Raw genomic sequence first — 21,386 nt, 5'->3', positions numbered from 1 at the left:
CACGTGTTGCCAGGCCTTCTGGGTGTCTTGTGTCTTCTCATTACATCTACACAATGCCCATCGGCACCTCCTGCTTCTTGCATATTAAATGCATTTGCGTGTCCCATATTTTAACCTCCCATGGGTTTAGTTTTCAGGAGCCAACGCTGCTGCATTGAGGCGTGCTTGCATCCACCCTGGGAGCCTGCTGTCACGGTTGTGGTCTGCTGCACAGATGCACCTGGTTCACACGCATCAGCATCTTGCTGATGTCCACCTCTCTGTCAGTATTGGGTGCTAACTTCACTTTTTAAGGTTGGAAACATGCAGCGATCTGAGACCCTTTTCCTCATCTGTACTTTCCTGCACTATTCGACTTGAGGAGTTTCCCTTTCCTTCCTTCTATTCTCCTCTGCTCCTTCTTGGCACTCACTCTCTGATGTCTCTCTGTCCTCCTCTGTGGCAGCTCAGTCACTCTGACTCCTCCTGCTCTTTTGCATTCAGGCCATAGAGCATCCTGTGGCAGCAGAGCTCGGGGGCAAGCAGAGCGCTTCTCATGCCTGCTGGAAGTGACCCGGAGGAGGGCGAGACCCCTCACTGGCTCTCAGTGAGCTCACCTTAGAAACCGGAAATGTTCTGGGTGGATTCTGAATGTCCTCATGTTAAAAACACATCAGTCCAATAGTCCTGGGTCTTCAAGGGGGGACTCAAAGCCCAAGGAACAGACACGTACAACCATTAGGATCTCAAAGGCGTTTAACGCCACTCCCTGACATGCCGCCACTGGACATTTTGGACATTTATTTTAAGTTCTCAAGGTTTCAGGCTGACCTCTCCTCTTCCCTATACCTTAATCAGGAAAGGTCACAGTGAAGACCTTTCTAGAACCACTTGACAGAGAAAAATCTAAATGGTCCACTTGAAAAACTAGCACAAAGAAGTAGGGAGATTCTAAAACTAAACAGAAAGCCATATAAAACATTCCACAACCCGACTGACTGGCCAGTCCAGGTTTGGGAATCAGACCGGGCATATGTGCTTGAAAGATGAAGGAGGAAGCATTAAACGTTACGGAGACCTCCATGAACCACTGTGGACCTGAACCTGATATTTATCATGAACCAGTCATAATCACACATGATGCATCTGAAGACAAATGCAAAGACAGAGGAGTCCCTTAATTTGACCGCTTACACAAGAAAGTTACATATTATAGTAGTAACGGCTTCATTTATACTCTTTTTCAACAACATCTTCCTCCATGTAATTATAATCACAAAATAAACAAAAAGTGCTTCACTTGCTGATGTAGTAAGCATTGACTATTTAGTTGAGTACTTGATAATTTAGCATTGAATTAGTTAGTTTGGATTATTCAGTTCTGAATATGCATTGGTACAAATAAAATGGTCACTTTTTCTTTATGTGGACTAATGATGACCTGATTTCACAGATACAACAAGAAAGATAGGACAGGAATTCCATTAGGTCATTGTGTGTGCATCTGTGTGTGTCCTGAGCACACGATGTCTCTATTTATAAGTACGTATTTATTTATATACGTTTTTGACCTCCTTGAATAGTTTTTCAATTCTAAATCTCAAGTACATCAGGAAAATAGAGCAGAATGAAGGCAGCAGCCTAGGGGAAACAAAATTGACATATTAATTTCCTGATATTAATTAGGCCCTGAATTTTGCTATCAGCTGACTTTCAAATTTGATAGTAGCTAAGAAAACAACAAAGGAAACTTATCAAATTGCTGTCTTCATTGTCTGATAGGAGGAGGCACGAAGTCGTGTGCTTGCACTTGATTGAAATACATTTATTCTTGCACTTTCCCAAAGTTCCTGATGCATGCCTAGCCCAAAGCATAGAATCTGCACATATTTATTGAGAGAATCAATAAATGCTGTGTTTTCTCAGCCCGCCTATATAATGGGCCAATAAAATATGTATCCTAGGAAGATTACTTTAATAACTAAATAAGATAATATATAGCATTAGCACAATGTGTGACTGGAAATATGAGTTAAATAAATCCTTGCTCTTTTTAAACTCAATGATACATGCTCATGCAAAAGAAAGAAGCCTTCTACCCAACGGAATTTTATGTATAAAAGGGATTCATTCATTCATATTCCCCACCCCCTTTCTCTTTCTCTCTCAATGTCTAGGATAAAGGTGGCTAAGACATACAAGATGAATGCCCTATTATTTTGACATTATAAACTGAATATAAGATACCAGACAGCTATATAAATAACAAAACATCGAGCTCTTTTCATTACTGATACAATCTCATAGGTAGATTAGATGAGGGAAACAATCAAGTTCAAACATGCAAATATGAATGTCATTCTAATTATTGAGATAGAAATAAATATCAAACTCCATCTAAAAGTGCATGTTTGAGTGGGGAAGTGTAACTGAAGACATCTAATAGAATCTCAATTAGCAAATAAAGACACTGGCTATCAAAGAAAGGTGCAAGAAAGCACAAATCAAAGGCTTTCAAATAAAGATCGACTGCATGGAATGAGAAAGTGTACTGGGCTGAGGATGCTCACATAAAAGCCACCGCCGCTGTCACCCAGACCACGTCCCCACACTCTGTTTAGGATAGCACCTTCAGGAACGCAGAGATAATTTTATTTTATTTTAAAATTCTTTCCTAATACGTGAGTAGGATACTCCCTGGGATGAAATCCACGGAGGGCAAAACACCGGGCTCTCCCTTTTCCCTCGCGCTGGGACCTTCCTGGTCGTGTACCCTGTGGCATGCTACAGCCCAAACTCCTTCAAGTCAAACTGACTCGTGAAGTCAAATTCCATCTGCCTTATTTATTCTTTCCCAATCTGTAAACTTCATAAATGCACTTTAAATTTCCTTACAATTTTGTTGTGAAGAGAAAAATTTAGAACACTTCAGTGATAGAAAACAGCCTTTTAAAAGTAGCCTTTTTACAAATTCTGAGGGCAATAAAAGTCACTTCTCTTTTCCTTCCTGTTTTCTTACATGGGGACATGGACCACATGCTCACAAGCTGGAGCAGCCACCACACAACACACTAGGAGACCTAAACTGCACTGGAGAGCAGCCTGGCGCAGAGTGTGAGTAATGTGAATAAGGATGGCAACTTCTGCAGTGACCTACACTGTAATCGTATTCACTCTGCCCCTCAAAATGCCATTTTAGCAATATTAACTACACCTTGTAGAGACGGAGGAACTCTGTAAATGCATAACAATGAAAGATCAGCACAGTCACCTGTAGAATTGCTCTGTCATATTAATCTTATGAATATGTCTTGGAATATATTCATAAATTAAGACAATTAGCTATTTTGGTACTTGACACATGCATATTTAAATTTATTCCACATGCTAGGAATTCATGTCTAACTTCTCAATGTTAGATTTGTCTCACACTGAGTCACGAGCACTGGAGGACCAGCTCAGTGAAGACCAGCTCTTTCCAAAGTTAATAATGGCAGAGCATTAGGGAAAGAAAGTAAAGACCACAGGAGGAGGAGCTGATTGGATGAGGTTGATTATAATTTTTGTAATGATGGCCCCACACGGGCCCATCAATAAGTGTGCAGGTTCCTTCCATTGAATGCTGGTGGCCACTAGCAGTCTGTGGCTCACAGTCCTGGACTCATTATTGAGCCTCTCTGTCTCAAACTCCACATCTTAAATTGGTAAAACCATAGCTCTGTCCTAGGCTTACTATGAAGACTCAGTGGCACAGTGCTTTAAAGAAGTTGGAATGGTGCCCACAGTGACCATTAAAAAATTGCATGAAAGAAAAAAATAATTTTAAAAATAGCATTCACTATATAGTTTCAAGAACAGAGTGTCCATTAAGGAAAAGGAACATACCCCTTCCACTAGTAAAAACTAGAATACAGAGAGTCACACACACTGAGAATCACACACAACTTACAAGTTGATCAAAAGTATTTAGTCTCCCAGGTATTTGATTTATGAAACGACAGCAGTTACGACTTAAAAGAATGGTGAGTATGAAAGTCACACAATTTTTAACATAAACAGCCATAGAAGTGCCCAGTGACTGGCTAACTTGCAAACATGCACAGGTCAATTGGTAAAACGGATCCTGATTAAGGACAGTCATCTCTCTGGATAGATGCTGCAAGTGGGAATGTGTCGGTAAGTGGCGGCACAGTGATGGAAGCCCAGAGGGTCCCTACGTTCTCAGTGAGCAGTCCCCACAACCCTCCCATTTTAAGATGATGGCTTTATTATTTACAGACACTGAGAATGGAGCTGGACTGGCAGCCCCTCAGCACCTCTGGAGTCAGCCCTCGAGTGGAATTCACAAATCATCACGATTGTAAATACATTTTAATATTATTTTATAAATAAAAGTTCAGAGGCCCACGCTGACCAGGAACCTGCCAACACAAATGTTGGCAGAACAGATGTCCTTTGTAAAGGACACACCAAGCTGTCATACTTGACAAGCAGCTCAGGTGTCTGAGCACAGAACGTTCTGGCACAGTGGAAGCTCAGGGTGGCAGAACTGACTTGCTGCAGTCATTGGGGCAGAGAGAAAACTGTAAAATTACAAGAGGCTGATGTTCAAGTCTGGGGTGTGTTGGTGCCTCACCCACGGCTGCCTCCAAACCCTGTGCTGAAGGAGTCACTGCTAATCCAGACCTCTGTCCCCTGTCATTATGGGAGAGGGTTCTCAGAGCCCAGGTTTCCAACTTGTCAAAGGGGGATGCTAGTTTAAAAAAAGAAGAAGATCATGAAATTAAATCACACACTTTGAAAAAAGGGTGACTTTTCAGCAGTAGAAAAATGTAAAAGAAGGAATAAATAGGAGGGGTCTCAGGTTCGCTAACATCAAATAAGCCTTACCTCTGCCTCCCAGGGGCCTAGGAGCCCTATGATCACTGAGGGCCATGAGTCTATTTGACAAAACTTGGTGAATTTGTATTAAGAGGAACGTGTTTTCTTCCATAGCACTCCATGCAACCATGCTGAGCTCCATACAGGTTAGCACACAACTGTAAAACAGAACTTTAAATACTAAATATTAAAATTCTGAAGAATTCTGTGATGTTTCTTCGCACTTCTATTCAGTTATGGCATTAAAAATAAGTTGTTTTTCCAATATTCTGGAACATTTTTAAAGTTAATTCGGAGAAAAGCTAATACTTTAACCCAGTGTGTGCTTATGTTAGAAATTCAAACCTGACTTTTAGGTAACATTTGTGTTCCTCCATTCACAGCAACAGGAGGAAATACCAGGGGGCAAGCTTTTTCAGGTAGAAAATACAAGCATGGAGTAGATTTTAGAAGTTTGTTCCCATTGGTGTAAGCTTATGGACCACAATTTAGCACAAATAGATGAAATATACTGTCACAGAGGTAAAATAAGCAGATGCGACCTGTGTGTTCGTGCGCGTGCATTTTCAACAGCAGTCTCAGTCTCCTGCCTACTCTGCTTCACTCTGTTCTGTGTTTTTAGTGGCTTAGTGCAGGACCACACAGTGACGATGCCCTTGTGCATTAGATAGTTCATTTTACAGGAGGTACACAGCTCTGCATCTGCAGGTGGCTTTATTCCTGTGCCTTTTTTCACCCATAAAGCCAAAATATTAAACAAAACAAAATATAAGGTGGTGCAAACTTCATTCTGGTCACATAAATGATATAAAGGAAACTGAGAGGCAGTTGCTAGCAGCAAGCCCAACATTTAATGAAAATGTACATTTTAGGGCATTACTTGCAAGAATATTAAAATATTTGACTTGCACATAATTCTTTTAAAGGTGATTTTGGCACTGAAGGATAATTTCTAAATGATATGAAATTTGACTCTGATGACCCAGAAAAAAACGCAGCCAAACATTTAGAAGCTGTTCCTGCCCTTGACTTCTGTCAATGCCCCATAACTCTCCATCACTTACACTCTTTTCTGTGTCCAACTGCAGAGGTACACAAATTGAGTTGCCTAAACTCGGCAACAGCCAAGGCATGGCACCCTTTGGTATATTGCCTTAGATCAGTTTGGAAATACAAGTTTGGGAATACAGCATGGCAGACTTTACTTTGAAAAAGGGTTTAATATTAACTATCGTGGTCATGAATGTTTATTTGTAAATAACTTGAGACCATTTTTGTAATTGAGGTACAATTATATCAAACTTTAACCTGACTTCCCCTACAGTTCATGGCAAGTTTAAGATTCTAGGAACAGCCTGGGTGTGGTGTACACACTTTAATCCCAGCAGCTTAGGAGGCTAAAGCAAGATAATTAGGAGTTCAAAGCCAGCCTCAGTAACTTAGTGAGGCTCCAAGCAAATTAGTGAGACTCTGTCTCAAAATTCAAAAAATAATAAGGGCTGAAATGTGGTTAAGCACCCTGGGTTCAATCTCTAGTACCAAAAAAAAAAAAAAAAAATCTATAAATAGGATTTTCATTTTGTTCATTTAACAGAAAAAAAAAACTTTTAAAACAAGCTCTTTGCAAAGATTTCAGCCTTTATAAAGTAAAAATATTACTAACCTTCAACATTTAAATAATGTTTACAAAGAAAAATCCTGCATATTTTCATGAAAAGGGAAGATGAAGACACTGTAGGAAGAGAATTGGAGAGGGTGGGGGCAACAAGGAGGACAGGGGGGCCTATGGATTCGTTACTAGATGAGATGGGCATCAGGGTTCATGCCCACTGAGGTCTGATGACCCACAGGAGTGGCACCAGTGATGGCTGTCCACCTACCTGGCTTAGCCAGACGTTGTACCATGATGAAGGAGCTGCCCGCAGGAACACGTTTTTTACTGAGAAAATCACCAGCACTCCAGGCTTTACCATGACAGAGTTGTGCATCTAGTAAGAAATATTCACAAGAAGCTCCTATTTCTGTTTCATAGAGCTGTCTCTTTGGACCCCAAACTCTAAGGCAGCTCCTTTGAGGTCAAAGAAAGGGCCCACGGACCTTTGCAGACAAGTTTTGCTTATGTCTGGTGCCTGTGCTGGTATGAGTTGGCCTGTGTCCACCTACAGAAAGTGTCTTACTGCGTCTCCTCTCCAGAATCAACTTTGAGTAGCTCAAGGTGAATCCCAGTACAGTATGAATGGTAGTACTCTAACTCAACACCGCCTAAGTCTTCAAAAAACAGGGAAATGTGTCAGTCCTGAAGAGGTGCTTCAGTGAAGACATAAAAGGACATCATACTGTTTTTACTAAGCTGTTATGGACTGGATGCAAGGCGTCTCCTAAAAGCTCATACGTGAGACAGTGCAAGAAGGTTCAGAGGAGAAATGACTTTAAGAGTCTTAACCAATCAGTGATTTAATTCCCTGATAGAGATTAACTGAATGGTAACTAAATTGGTAGGGGGTGGCCAGAGGAGGTGGGAATTAGGTGTGGCTGTGGGTATATATTTGTATCTGGTGAGTAGAGTGTCTGTCTGTCTGTCTGTCTGTCTCTCTCTCTCTCTCTCTCTCTGCTTTCTGATCTCATGTGAGCTACTTCCCTCTGCCACACACTCCACCATGATGTTCAGCCTGCTTCACTTTGAGCCCCAAGGAATGGAGCTGGCCTTCTGTGGACTAAGACCTCCAGTCCTCAAATAAACATTTCCTCCTCTACAGTTGCTCTGGTCAGATCCTTTAGTCATAGCAACAAAATAGCTGACTTAAACATAAGGGGATAGCACTGGACTGAACATGATTGTACAAAGCCATGTGAAGTATATTAATGTGATGATTGTCCTTAATACTCTCATTACAATGGTGACCTGTGAAGTTTGAAGCAATTTGGAAAGGGCCAGGTCTACCTGCACCTGGACAGGAAGGCTTGACCATCCAAGATTGGTGGTCTAACTGCTCTCCTGCCTTACGCTGATGACCGTAAGCCTTACTTATAATGGACGGTTTTATAATGGACTAATGTCTAAATGTAACTTTTCACTCCTACCCTAGTAACTTATTAAATAAGAGAAATTAAATTGGGACCTAAAAAAATATCACATTGTCATATATTAAGGTAGAAGCAAATAAAGAGCATAGCTTTCGAAACATTAAAGCTTATTGACACATAATATAGACCTAAGCCATGGAAAACTCACAGTTTCAAGAAATAGTTGCTAAGTTTCTCTAAAAAGACAGCCTAGTGCAATGGCAGGGAGCTGGATAATCTAGGGTCTGGCCAGCTCTATTTAAGCTTGTCTCTGTCACACAGCACCACTGCAGGGTAAGTTACCCGAGCCCCGTTCACTGCCTATAAAACCACAGCTCCTTGAACTAGGGGTCATGACGTGGAGTGACTTAACTCCCATCTGTGTGGGCTGCTTGGGATGTCACAGTCTAGAAGCAACACAGCACAGCGTGAGACAAGAAAGCAAGGACACAATTAAAAATAAAAACGAGGAACTCCTGTGCAGACACAGCTCTCTTAACTGGAAGGAACCCCCATGCCACTAATACTCCAGGGTTACACAGTGGGTGACTGAGAGGCCCAGAGAGAAGGAAAGCTGAGCCACACAGCCAGAGAGCTGTTCCATTACATCTCAACAAACGTGGAGAAGCACCAGACACCAGGTGGAGGGAGAGAGCCAACTGAGCAGACAGGTGGAGAGCACCGGTCACCCCTGGTACCGTGGGGCTGGGGAGGGCCACCCCTGGCACAGGGGTCTCGCCTGCACCGGGACTGGGAGAATCTCGCACTTCATCCCTGAGCAGCTGCACTTCAGCCATTGGAGCTTTCTATGTTGAAATAAAACTACAAGGTAAATTGAAATAAAATGAAAAGCCATATGAAATATCCATCAGGTTGATTTCAGTTCTGTGTGCTTCTGTAAAACGTACACTCTCCTTCTACATAAAATTGGAAAGGCCACTGGCTTTATTTATTTATTTTTTTCTTTTTTGGTCAATGGCAGTTCAGTTCACTCCGTGGTTGAGGTGAATCAGCAAAATCAAGAGTCAGCCTCCAGACCTCAGCAACAAGATCGACACAGATTCTACGACGAGCAGAGAAAGGGCACCCACAGCCGTGGCCCATCAGGGGGCACCCTGAGGACTCCAGGGGACCCACACTTCACGGTCTCCCGTTCCCTCACTGTGAAAGTGCTTGCCATTCCATCTCCAAATCCACTGCACATGGGAGAAAATGAGAAAAGCCGGTGGGACCAAGATCACCTACATAGAGGGACTTCCAAAATAACCCTGGAGTAGCAAAGGAGGCTGAGTGGAATCAAAACGTCCCTAGCTCTTCCCAAGGATGGCTGTCTGGCTGCTGGAGTATGCTTTTAATACACAGCATCTTGGCCCCTTCAAGGGCCCAGGACTCTGCTCCAGGGAGTGCCCCCTTGCCCTCCCTACTGGGTTGTCCTTGGGACATCTGTTGGTCCCTGTGTGGACCATGCTTCCCCCATGTGACTGCTGGGGAATGCCAGCAACTCTGGAACTGAGCCCCACGTAAACTGGAATGTCCTGCCTCAGCAGCGTGGTCTGCCCAGCCAGTGGGCACTTCATCTGCACCAGCTTGTCACTGCACTGAGCAGCTGTGAGTCACTATGGAGAGGTGTGGGCTGGGATCCGACAGGGAAGGACATTGAGTCAGTAGGCTGGGATGGGACCAACCTGTCCAGCCTGCTGGCCACCACTTGTGGGGCACAGGGCTCAGGCCTCTGTATGCACTGCTGTGATTTGTACCAGGTCAGTTTTCTCAGACTTGATTCCAGGCTCACACACAGTCCACTCAGTCATTACTAAAGCAGGAAGCCTCGCACTCATGTTCCTGCGCTGTCCTTCTAGGAACTTTCTTTTCTAAGTCCTACCCTTGAGCCACCCTCACTTCATCTAAGGGTTTCCTCCCTGAATCATGCTCCTACGGTGCCTGGCAAACGAGACACCATCACACCACTAGAACTCAGGCTGGTCTCAGCACATTGTGAGTCGGCTCTGTGTGTACTTACTAACGGAACTACATGTTGTGAATAGTGGTATGAACCTTTTGAAAAGTTGCCCATTAGCTTGCACGTTGCCTCACTGGTTGAGGGTTAAAGCTGGGCTGAGAACAGCCGTGTCACCTGGAGTGGCTGGCACACACACTAACTGGTTTCTGTGTACAGCACCATGTCACATCTGTGTATTAAAATACCAAGCCGTAGTGCACAGGCTCTTTGAAAGGACTTTCCCTGACAGTGTGCTCCATGCACACTGCTAATTTAAGTGTGCAGAGGCTCACGGGGATGCTTGCAATTCCACATGCTCATCTCTCTTGGCTTGTTCCCATGGGTGGAACAGATACTAAGGAAGGGACATCAGGGCCTCTGAGGAATTAATGTGCTGCCAAAACAGGGCCCATTTGGGTGTTTGCCACACACAAGACCACAGCCATCTCTGTTAGGAGGGAAAGTCCCAACAGTCCACAGGGCGGGAGTGCCACCTCTCGACCAGGGACCTGGGTGATCAGCTGAGGGACCCAGCTGGGGTACACTCCAGGGAGATGGGCTTGTTGGCCATTGTCCCTCCCTCAGTCTCATCTCTGCCTCTTCCCCACCCTCAAGAAGTGACGGGAAGCTGGGGATAGACTGCCAACCAGAAAGGGGGCAGAAAACGGGGGGCAGCCAATGGTGGGCTCAGTGTGAGAAGTGGGGAGTCAACATTTCCAGGAGCCTGGACAGAATATCTCCAGAATGAGAGTTTCAATAACTGAATGTGAGCAACCAATTATGGAGTTGGACTGGTTTGGCATTGCAGGACGCTAAGTCAGAAGACAGGAGTGAGTGGACACAGTCTAGTGTGTTCAGTGCTCATGCTTCAGCACAGACGTTGTCCCACCAAATGGGTCACCTCCATGCACACAGGAAACAAGAAAAAACACAGTGTTCAATTCTGGGAGATGGGACTGCAGCTGAATTTTATTCCCATCTTTCGAAATCAAATGTTCCACAATTACTATATATTTGTTATAGCATGATTGAGATTTTTAATGTATGGCATGAAAATTCTAATAACTTTAGTGTAGAAAAATATTTATTACTAACTTGCTTTTACACTAAATGTCATGGCAGCCCCCCAAAAAATATCCTGATCATAATTGAGTAAAATAGCTAAAATGCCATATACTCAAGAGTATATTTTCCATATTTGACACCAGTTCTAAATTTCATCCACCAGGATTGCTGCTCCCAATACTGCATGAAGAATGAATATGTAGTTATAATGCACCAATACAGAACTTAAAATAGAGTGAATATAGAGCTTCTCATTAAGCATGCAAAATTTCCTCAAAGCTGTCCCAATAACATGCGTGTAGAAGCTTAGGAATGAAACCTCAGACCTCACCCTACGTGTTGGCTTCAGCCATGATGACGGACACATCAGAGATGTCCTAAAGTTTCTGACAATAGAAGAGGTCACAGGCCTGGATTTCAATAGGGCCTTATCAGTTCACTAATGGATAGGGGTTATAACATTGATAGGCCCAGGAGGCAGCTCAGGCAATTTTTATTATCATTTCAGTGGCAGGAATAGGAAGAATGCCATCTTCTTTTGTTTTCCCTTTGGCATTAATTTGCTAAAAAAAAAAAAAAAGTTGTTATAAATCTCCTAGATTTTCTCTCATGAAAAATGGAAAGATTTAATAAAGCATAAAAAAGTGATCTACAGCACAATGTCATTTGTCAAAGTACTTCAAATAACAGATTTTATTATCTCAATAGAAATATTTTCTTTAACACATTCTCAAGCATCTTGAAGGGGCCGGTCACTGTGGGTCACCCAGAAACAAAGAAACAAGCAAACAGAAAAAGGAAAACAGAGTTGTTTCAAGATCTTCAAGGTCATCCATGCATCATAGCCACTTGTGCTGATCATAGAAAGAATTCAAATTGCTAGCTCTAAATTAAAAGGAGACCACAGTGGATCAGGGAACTTGTCCCTGGTTAAAAATGAGCACAGGAATTGCACATCTAACTTCCTTTCATCTGGGAATCTCTTCATACGGCAAATTTTTTTTTTTTTATTATTTACAATTTTAAAACTGGAAAGCAATTCTCAGATATCAGGCCTGGAATTCCTCCCATGAAACTAGAAATAAACAGCATATTAGGCATTTGGAAGCAAAAGTTTTTGTTGTTTGTTTTTTCCAAATCTGTTTTTCCCCCGTAAATATGTGTAAATCTAACCTGTCAAAGGAAAATAAATTGAATAATTTGAATTCATAAGTTGGACTTTGGTTGAGACTATTTGATAATATTTTAAATGATCTTAATAAGCGAAAATGTAAACTCTACAGGATGAGTTCAGAAATAATCATAACAAATTTATCGTTTAGGGACATTTTAAAATACTGTGAAATATTTTAGGCGTTGGAATACAATTATGTCATTATCCAGAAAAGACCAGTGCCAGGAGGGCCTTCCCAGGACCCCTGTGGCTCGCCCCTGGTTGGTGTTCACATATTCGAATGTCCTTCTGCTTCTGAGGGTGCGGAAGCATGGTGACTTCCTGTAACCAACAGAACGTGGTGAAGGTGATGAGGTGTCCCTGCTGTGATGGCGCTACATTAGGTAAGACTCCATCTGGTTCCACTGGAACCACAGATTCTCCTTGGGGCCTCATGCAGCAGGGTCCAGGTTGGAAGTGATGGTGGGAGTGGCCTGAACAAGTTTCAGGGAGACTCTTCCCCTGGTGAGGGCACGTCCCCACAAAGACCTTCACTGCAACCATGCAAGGTAGGGTGCAGAACACCCCTCAAGGCTGCCCCTGAGCTCCTGCCAGGGACATGCTCTTTTAAGCCACTGTGTTGACAACAATTTATCATACAAATTAATGATCTTTCTATTGCTTCCATTAAACAAATGACCACACACATAGTGCCTTCAAGGAGCACACATTCACTGAGTCTCACTTCCCTAGGTGGAGTCCAATAGAGGCCTTGCCAGCCCTGTCTCTGCCTGAAGAGGCCCCGGTCCTTCCTGGAAGCTGTGGGGTGAGCTCATGGCATAATGATGCAGCTCAGCTCGGTGCACCCAGAAGACCCAGGCCAGAGTGGTGGTGGAGCCCTCAGGTGGCCTCACTGTGTCCCATCCTAAGGCATCTTCCTTTGGCTTCGCAAGCTCAAGTGGTTGGAATGGTGCCACCAGGAAGCCAGGACAGTCTCCATGCTTGAGGTCACACCCTTAAGTCCTCTTCTGCCACATAAGTAACCTCTTCACAGGCTCCAGAGATAGGGGCACCCTTGGGGACACTTGGAGACATTGTCCCTCGTGCCACAGGCATCCCCAGAGCATGTCGGGTGGGTTCTGTGATCTTCACTGCACTCTCTGAAGTTCTGAGTTTTGTCCACACTAAAACGCAGTTGTCCCCCGCTTCAGTTTTAGTTAGTTGGAATCCAACTCCCCTAATGCATCATACTTATTCTCAGCTTCCTGTTTTATAATTGTGATGATATTTGTTTTTCAGCTCAAATAACAATTGTTCACTGAGCACTTTTGCTGTGATAAATATAACTTGAGGATGAAGAAAGCAGTGGGTTCTCACTCAGGTCCCACACAGAGTAGGACAGAGTTGCCATCTGCTCTCTGGCAGTCGGGGATGTACATACAACCCTGGTCTTCCAGTGAGGCCTTCAGGATTCCCAAGTCATTTCCAGACAATTTCACACAAGCCAATGGTATTTTTAATCGAGAGGAATTATCCATAGGGTACTGTCTGTGTTAGTTAATATCACTCAACAACTTATCAGGCCCATGGGGTGCCCAGACATTTGGTTAAAATCATCCTTAGTGTTCCTGTGAAAGTGTCTGGGATGAGATTAATGTTTAAATTGGTAGACTGAGTCAAGCAGATTTTCCTCCCCACCCTGAGGGGGCCACACACAGTTACTTGAAGGCCCCAGTAAAGCCCAAGGCTGACTCCAGTGAGAAGCAGCCTTCACACCAGGTCACCAGATTACACACGAAGTGTATGTGCGTGTGCGTGCGTGCGTGTGTGTGTGTGTGTGTGTGTGTGATTTCCATTGGTTCTATTTTGCTCACAAGCCCTGAAAAAATTCTCTGCATTGTCTTAAATGGTGAATGGCCGTGAAGAAGCCTGAGCAGAGGCACTGCAAGCCCAGGGCCCACGTCAGCAAATACCAAGTGCAGGCGGCCTGTCCCATGAGGGCAGCCTTAGTCCAGAAGCCAGCTCCACTCCTGGGCAGACCCCTGCTCCACCAGGAGCTCACCTGCACCCTGTGTGGGCAGGAGGGTCACCGAGTGTGAGGGCCAGGATGTCAGGTAAACCCACCCGTGGCTCAATGCCATGTGGATTTTAGACGTAAGAAAAGCACAGCATTCTGTTTTGAGGGAAGCAATTTCCAGGAAACTGTAAAAGATGTCCCTGCTTTGATTGATTTTTAAACCAATGAGTCCTTAAGCATATAGGTGAATGGGTACTGTCCTTTTACCAACACAGCTGGCCCTTCCACATGGGGTTTGTGGGCCCCCAAGCAGGAATTAGGTACTAGTGAATTACAATATAATTTGCTTTTTTGGTAATCTATGCTTTTTGCATTCATTTAAAACATCATGAAGAGTTAAAATGGTGCCTTGGAAGCGACATCCTCAACACTGTCCCTTGTATTCCCTCCTGATATTTTAAGTAAAGCCACTTCTGCTCAGGGTTTGTGGGTTTCCATGTGTCTATAATCTCTTTTTCATTTCCTCCCAGAATCATGTTTCCTGTGAATGGAATTGACTTTTGTGCCTCAATTTATAGTATATTCTCTTCCACCAAGTTACGGCGAGCCATGTGGGGTAGTGGAGATGGAAAGACCACAAGTCAGGGGCAGGCAGAGCAGGATAAGCACCAGCTCTAGGAAGGAGAATGTGGCACAGGTACTAGATTTCCCAAGTTCTCCCTGTCCAGCGATCACATGTTGGCCTGAGACCACAAACAGAAACTAGCAAGCCCGGCCTGGCGCGCTCTTACACTCAGGACCCTAAGGACAAAACACATCAGCATCAAAATGCACTGAGATCATATTTAACCTCACAAGAGTAAAGGTTAGGTCCACAGAGGTCCTCTGCCTTCCATGATACAGGAAACATTATGGAATGGCATTTCATAACTTGAGATCTGTCTCTGAAGTCTTTTCTGAAATTTGCTCAAATTTAAGAATAAAGGTTCTGCAGCAGGCTTCAGTTGTCAAGTCCTGGAATCCTATTGTATCTCAGCTTCCTGAAAAAAATCTAATTAACAAAGGCAGATGGGGGTATGCGCTGAAGTGTCCATTGTCTTTCAAATACAAGCTCCATCACCCCTGAATATGCCTGCTGCCTAACAGGTAGTGGAGGGTGAGAAGCCCCTCATCTTGGATTCTCCCACAAAGTCTGGTGCTTTGCTTCTAAGAAGCAATCAAGAGTTCAATTCATGTTCCATGGATGAAGCTTGCTAATCCAATGCTATTTCTTAGGGATCAGGTACTTTGATCCTCTTAAAATATTTTCACAAATTCAAGACTCAAATATGACAAGCTATTTGGATGGAAAATTGAATGATTTTTGCAGGTTTCAACTAGAGAACCACCCCTCCACACCACCACTAAAAGCAAACAAATAAAAAAATACAAAAGATCCTCCTTTACAAGGTCTTAATGTGGCAAAATCTAGGCGTTTAGGCGAGGGAAGCATTCACTTTGGAGCCAAATGTGGTTCCTGTGATTTACTCCTGAAGAGGGGAGAGCCAGCTGCAGGAGAGGGGTGACCGGTGAAAGCTAAGGGCTTGGACTTCCTGAGACTGTCTTGAGGTGTCCTGGAATTCCAGCCCATCTCAGACCTGAATCCTCATCTTTATAATTGCTCTGCCGATGCTGTATCTGAGGCCACAGCATCTCAGGGAGCTTGGCTTCCTTCATCATGGAGGTCTGAAATCTCCAACGCTCCTCTTTAACCACCTGAACAGGATGAAATGTGATATTATGCTCCTGACAAAACTCGGGCTAGCATTCCAAACAATCCTCCTATTCAATTCACTGATGATAATTCTCTTCTGATCACACCACATCTGTGTTTTTGGTTTGTTGTGCTTAAAATAACATGCAAAAAAGCACTAAGTTTTAAAAGCACACAATGTAACTAAAGCACACAAAACCCAATCAAATTGGAGCTAAAACGAACCCTATTACCCTGTGCTGAACATCCTTACAGTTTATGGAAGGAAGCTGAGTCTTAAAGATTATTCTGGTTAAAAAATGTATGTCTTTAGAATTCATATTAATAAAAATCTCTCACATACCATCTGTGTATATTTATAATATTTTAAGAAAAGTTAAGCTAGTTTAAAGGTATTTGCATTCATGTTTTTCTAACCTCCATAATTAAATTTTGGGAGGTTATTGCATTTATTTCCTCTTTCTCCATAGTGCTTTTTAGACCCAGATGCTCTGTGCATAATTCATCACATTTCTCAGTAAGAGAGGATGAATTGAAATTTGGTCCACTACCTTCTCAGATTGTGGGCCCTTGTTTAGCCTCTCTGAGCACAAGTGACTTTACGTGTAAATTACAGACCTTCTGCCACAACTAAAATCAACCCAGTTGGGAGCAAGCAAAGGTGTGGTACAGAGATGGGCTCGATATTGGGAGTAAAGCAAACACTGGTTACTATTCTCCTTATCCTTGTAAGTTCCAAAAGGTACCACAATATGCCCAACTGTGGGATGAAACTGAAATGCAAAGGTCAATGAGCTTCTATTACCCCTTAGCCAGCCATTTTCATCCCTTAGTTTTTCTCCGATTTTACACACAAGTACACACCCCCCACAATTGTGGGGCTGAGAAGTAAGATGGCGTACTTGGACTACCCAAAACCTCTGCAAGGCGGCCTGTGTGCACGGAAGGACCACAGTTCCCATTCCTGATGCTTTCTACAGAAAGGCTCTCAATTTTGCCCAATTGTCAGAGATGACTGTGCTGCATGGAAATTACGGGGACACCACGACGTCCCTTTGCCTCACTCAATAGCATTTATTTGAGCCCCGTATAAAAACCCTGAGGCAGAGAAAACCTTTATGTGCATCTTGCTGATTGCACTCTACACAAGAAGCAATGAGGACGTGCAGGTCCAATGGCTGTGGCTGATTGGCTTGCCACGCTTGCTTCTCTGTTGAAGAGTAAAGTTTGTTTCTGGTGTTTGTTATTTTTTTTCCCTAGAGAAAACATTTCAGTCAGCCATTTGCAGGGCTGCTGGGCTGACCAGCTGCCTGAGTATTATTACTCTTACAATGACACAGAAAAATGAGATGTGGCTGTCCAAGGAAGTGTGGGTTTTCTGCCACAATATAGTTAGGTTTTTATTCATTTTACTGAATATGCTTTGGAAAATGAAGCATCTGCCTATTTGCTGCTCAAGAGCTCAGTTACAACATGGCATTTTAATGTCTCACTCTATGATTTTTTTTTCAGTTCATTCTTAGGCTTTCTCTCTAGAGGAATGTAAAAAATGTGGAAATTTATAAAATACTGATAGAGATCTAACTAAGTATTTAATAATTTTTACTTAAATAAATTAAAAAATACTTTTCCCATACAAAAAAAATATTTTTGTTTTCAACAAATCACTCATGTAATTATTTTAAAGTGGTCTGTTTCTCATTCCTCATGCTCTTGGTTGGATATGCCTCATGGAATTTGTGCCCTGGAGAATTAGTCCCAAAGGCATGTGTACATGGTCTCCAGGGAGGTGGAGGCCCTGGAGAGGTGGGGGTGCAGTGAGGTGTGGACGTGGGGCCCGCATGATGGCATTAGTGTCTCTGTGCCCAGTGACATAGTGACCTGAGATGGCATGCTTGCTCTGTGTCTACGGGTGAGGTCCTCTCCCACCCTAGGTCACAGCACAAGGTGTCCCACAGAGGCAGAGCAGCAGCTGGCTCCAGCTGTGGACTTCCCAGCCTACAGAACTCAGAAATCATGTCTCTCATGTCAACATGACTCAGGCACTTTGTCATAGCTGTGGAAAGCAGACTAGGACAACTGCCTATTCTGCAGCAGGGGGAGGGAGGAAAGCTGCTCTGGGGTGAAGCCGATGCAATCTAGGGGTGGAGCACTTCCCCGCAAAGCAGAGGGTCGTGCTGCACCTGCAAAGCCGCAAAGTCTTGGTGACTGGTGACGAGGGGCAATGACAGTGAAGAACAGGTAAGTGAGGACTCAGCACCAAGGAACGCCAATGTCAGCCACGACGGAGCCCTAAACAGAGGGCAGGCGGTGGAGAGGACTCCAGGGAAAGGGGACAGCCATGGGAACCAAAGGGGCCGCAGGGCTGGGCAGTACAGACGGGGAAGATGGAGGGAGACCTCTCCTGAGATGCCCACACTGTGACCCCCATGTGGGGAAGTACTGGCCCAAAGGACGGGGCAGGCCTGAGAGTTAAGGGCCCAGGGATGGGGAGGTTGCCCTGGCCTACGTGGGCGGGTGCAGCATCACCCAGGGTTCCTGGAACCAGAGACTCCCGGGATGCGCGGAGGACCGCAGGCTGCAGGGCCGCGGCTGCTGGGTCTGCAGCAGAGAAGCTGCATGGCCAGGGTAGGGCCACCCGCAGAAGCTGCCAGCCCCAGGGATAGACTCAGGCCCTCAGCAGGGGACACAGGTGTGAGGACTGCCCATGGTGGCCCAGGCACAACTGTGTTGGACTTCTAGTCTCCAGAGAAGTAAAGGGAGAAATGTGTTTTCAACCACTAAGCTGTGGTCACCCAGCCTGAGGGACCCCGTGCTGTCCTTCTGCAATGGAGGACGCGCTCTCAAGGCAAAGGGGAGCAGCAGTGACTCTCAGAGTCCTGCCTGGCTCAGGGCTGTGCAAGAGGCTGGGCGCCCACACAGCAGTGAGACCCAGCAACGAAGAGCTGGAAATCCGTGAGCCTGGGCCCATCGCACACTGGTATTCAGTGTCCACCATCCGTGTTCCATACTTGATTGGGTCTCAGCCGCTGAGCCTATGTGGGCTACGCGCCCGAGACACGGGGAATTTCAGAACAGTCTTCCACAAGGTCCCGTCCTCTCTTCCCTGACATCCATTAGTGCTGCGATAAGAACCACCTTAATGCCTAGGTGCTTACTTTGGCTTTCCCCTAATTATCTTTTTTTTTTCTAGTTCTAAAAAAGCTAATTGACAGAACATCACTCCATCTTTTTAAAAATTAGGAAAAGAAGTCTAGCTCCACTCTTACTCCAATACCACCTTTCCTTCAAGAAGCCTCTCTAAGAGTCTGTGGACGCCTCGCAGGTGTGAGATGAGCTGAGTTCCCTTGTCCTTAGGTTCCCCTTCTGGACGGTGGGGGGCTGTGATGTGCTTCCTGGGAGGGAGGGTCCAGCCTGCCAGCTGGGCACAGTGGGCAGCGAGCACTCTACAGAAAGGCCTTCTCGTTCATTCTAGGAGGGCTCTCCTCTAAATTCCTCCCTGTTAGAACTGCAGAGTGGACCAGGAAATGTCCCGAGGTACATTCTGTAAAGGCAATGTGACTAGCCATGTACACTTTGATCCCAACTCTCTGGCCTGAAATTTTTTCTTAAAGAGAATCCTGGAGGAGAGAATAGCAGCCTTATTCTTATCCCACATTTCTACCTGATGAAAGTCCTGTGTCAAATATTAGTCATAATATTTCTCATGTAGCTTTGAAAACAGCCCCTTTAAAAGCAGTCTTTATTGTTATTCAGTCAGACATTCTAAAATAAGGAATAAGTGATCAAGACAAATTTCATTAGGCAAATGCTATAAAAAAACTTATTTTAGCCTTGGCTTATGCTTCATTTCTTTGTGATATCATCAAACTAATATTCATTAAGTATTGTTACTTGTCTGATTATTCTTATAAATGAAATTTAGCTCTCCAGAAAACCATATTGAGGTGACTATTTTTATCTCTTGATGGATGAGGAAACTGACAGAGCTAAGGAGTCTCAGGGACAGAGGGAGGCAGCAGCTAATGAACCGCGAGGGCACCCACAAACCCGGGGGCTTGCTCTGAGAACCGCCCAGCAAGGCCTTCCCACCACAGCAGCCTCGGGGCGCATACAGGGTCCCCAGGAGTCGCTTCCCCTCAGACGGTGCAGCCTGTTCCTCTGTTTCCCTTGGCCTCTGTGATATGACAGCTCTTCTAGGCCTGGGGAAACGACTGCTGTGTCAGGTGTCCCTAAGACACAGACTGGCATTCTCTACAGGCTGCATGCTAGTACAGATGAGCATGCGGAGACGGGAACCTCAAAGTCCCCATCTCTCCAGGAAGTCGGACCCAAATTTCCTTTTCTAAGGACTAAGTCAGTTCCCGCCTTCTCTTCCTCCACGCCCGTGGTCATGGCCAGGCTATTTGGGGCCTTTTCCTGTTCTGCTCTTCATGGATGCAGTCTCCTACTTGCCCACCCAGCCATAAGTCCCCTCTCGAGTCATGCCTCTCCCCAGAGTGGTGAGCACCCAGGAGGAATATCACAGGGCAAAGGCAGGGGAGGTGCCAGCATTGTTTCTTAATATGACCCATAATACATACAAATAAATTCTAAAATCATTGCTTCAAAATATTTGGAAGGAAAAACTAACTTTTTTTTTAAAGTTGGTAGATGAAGATAGGCATGGTGGTGCATGCCTGTAGTCCCAGAAACTTAGAGGCTGAGGCAGGAGGATCACAAGCTCAAGGCCAGCCTCAGCAACTTAGAAGGACCCAGTCTCAAAACAAAAATAAATAAATAAAATGAAAGAAAAAAGGGAATGAAGCTGAGGGGTACAGCATCCTAGTTCAATCCCTAGTACCCCAAAACACAATCAAAAACAAAATAAATAAACAAACAAAAACAGATAGTTGGCTATTTGTGGGATATTACGGTTGTTATAAATTTTTACTATTTTTTTATGTAATTATAGAATGTCAGTATTTTCCCAGATTTCAAAAGCTAATATTTTGTAAGAGTCAGAAAAATTATCCTCCTAAATGAAAATATAAAAGACACAATACTTTATATAAAAATCAAATAAACCATTAGTTTATAAAAATCATCCGTTCAAATGGTTCAGCATATAAAATAATATAAACCACTTTAAAACGTGTGTAAACTATTTTTTTTTTGCTTCTTTAGATTTGCAAAAAGGCTACTATTCATCCCAGAACAATAAAGTATGTTTTAAATTTCCTAAAAAGCTTTAAAATATGCCAACTGGTAAAAATAAAATAATTTACATTGCCGTGACCAATAGAAGATGGCAAAATGAGACAGACACAAAGTGAACATGAGAAGTGACTCGATGAACAGGCACAACTGCCAGGACCATGGCTGCACACGACGGAGTCAGCTGCAAAATGATGGCTGATTTGAAGCATGTTGACATCAAGTTTCTCTTCAACCAAATTCGTGTAGTTACTCTGGAATTTGAACTACATCTAAAAGT

General features: G+C 44.0%; 1 protein-coding gene across 1 annotated transcript in view; it reads right to left on the bottom strand.

Moving 5' to 3' along the window:
- Positions 1-21,386, bottom strand: part of CSMD1 (CUB and Sushi multiple domains 1) — a gene marked incomplete at both ends in the record, with an annotated part of 1,655,719 nt that overhangs the window by 932,477 nt on the left and 701,856 nt on the right. The gene's annotated exons all lie outside the window — the stretch shown is intronic.

The sequence above is a fragment of the Spermophilus citellus genome (assembly GCF_964194105.1).
Source record: "Spermophilus citellus genome assembly, chromosome: 16".
Taxonomy (NCBI): domain Eukaryota; kingdom Metazoa; phylum Chordata; class Mammalia; order Rodentia; family Sciuridae; genus Spermophilus; species Spermophilus citellus.
The sequence above is the reverse complement of the archived record's forward strand: the minus strand, read 5'-3'. Positions and strand labels throughout refer to the sequence as shown.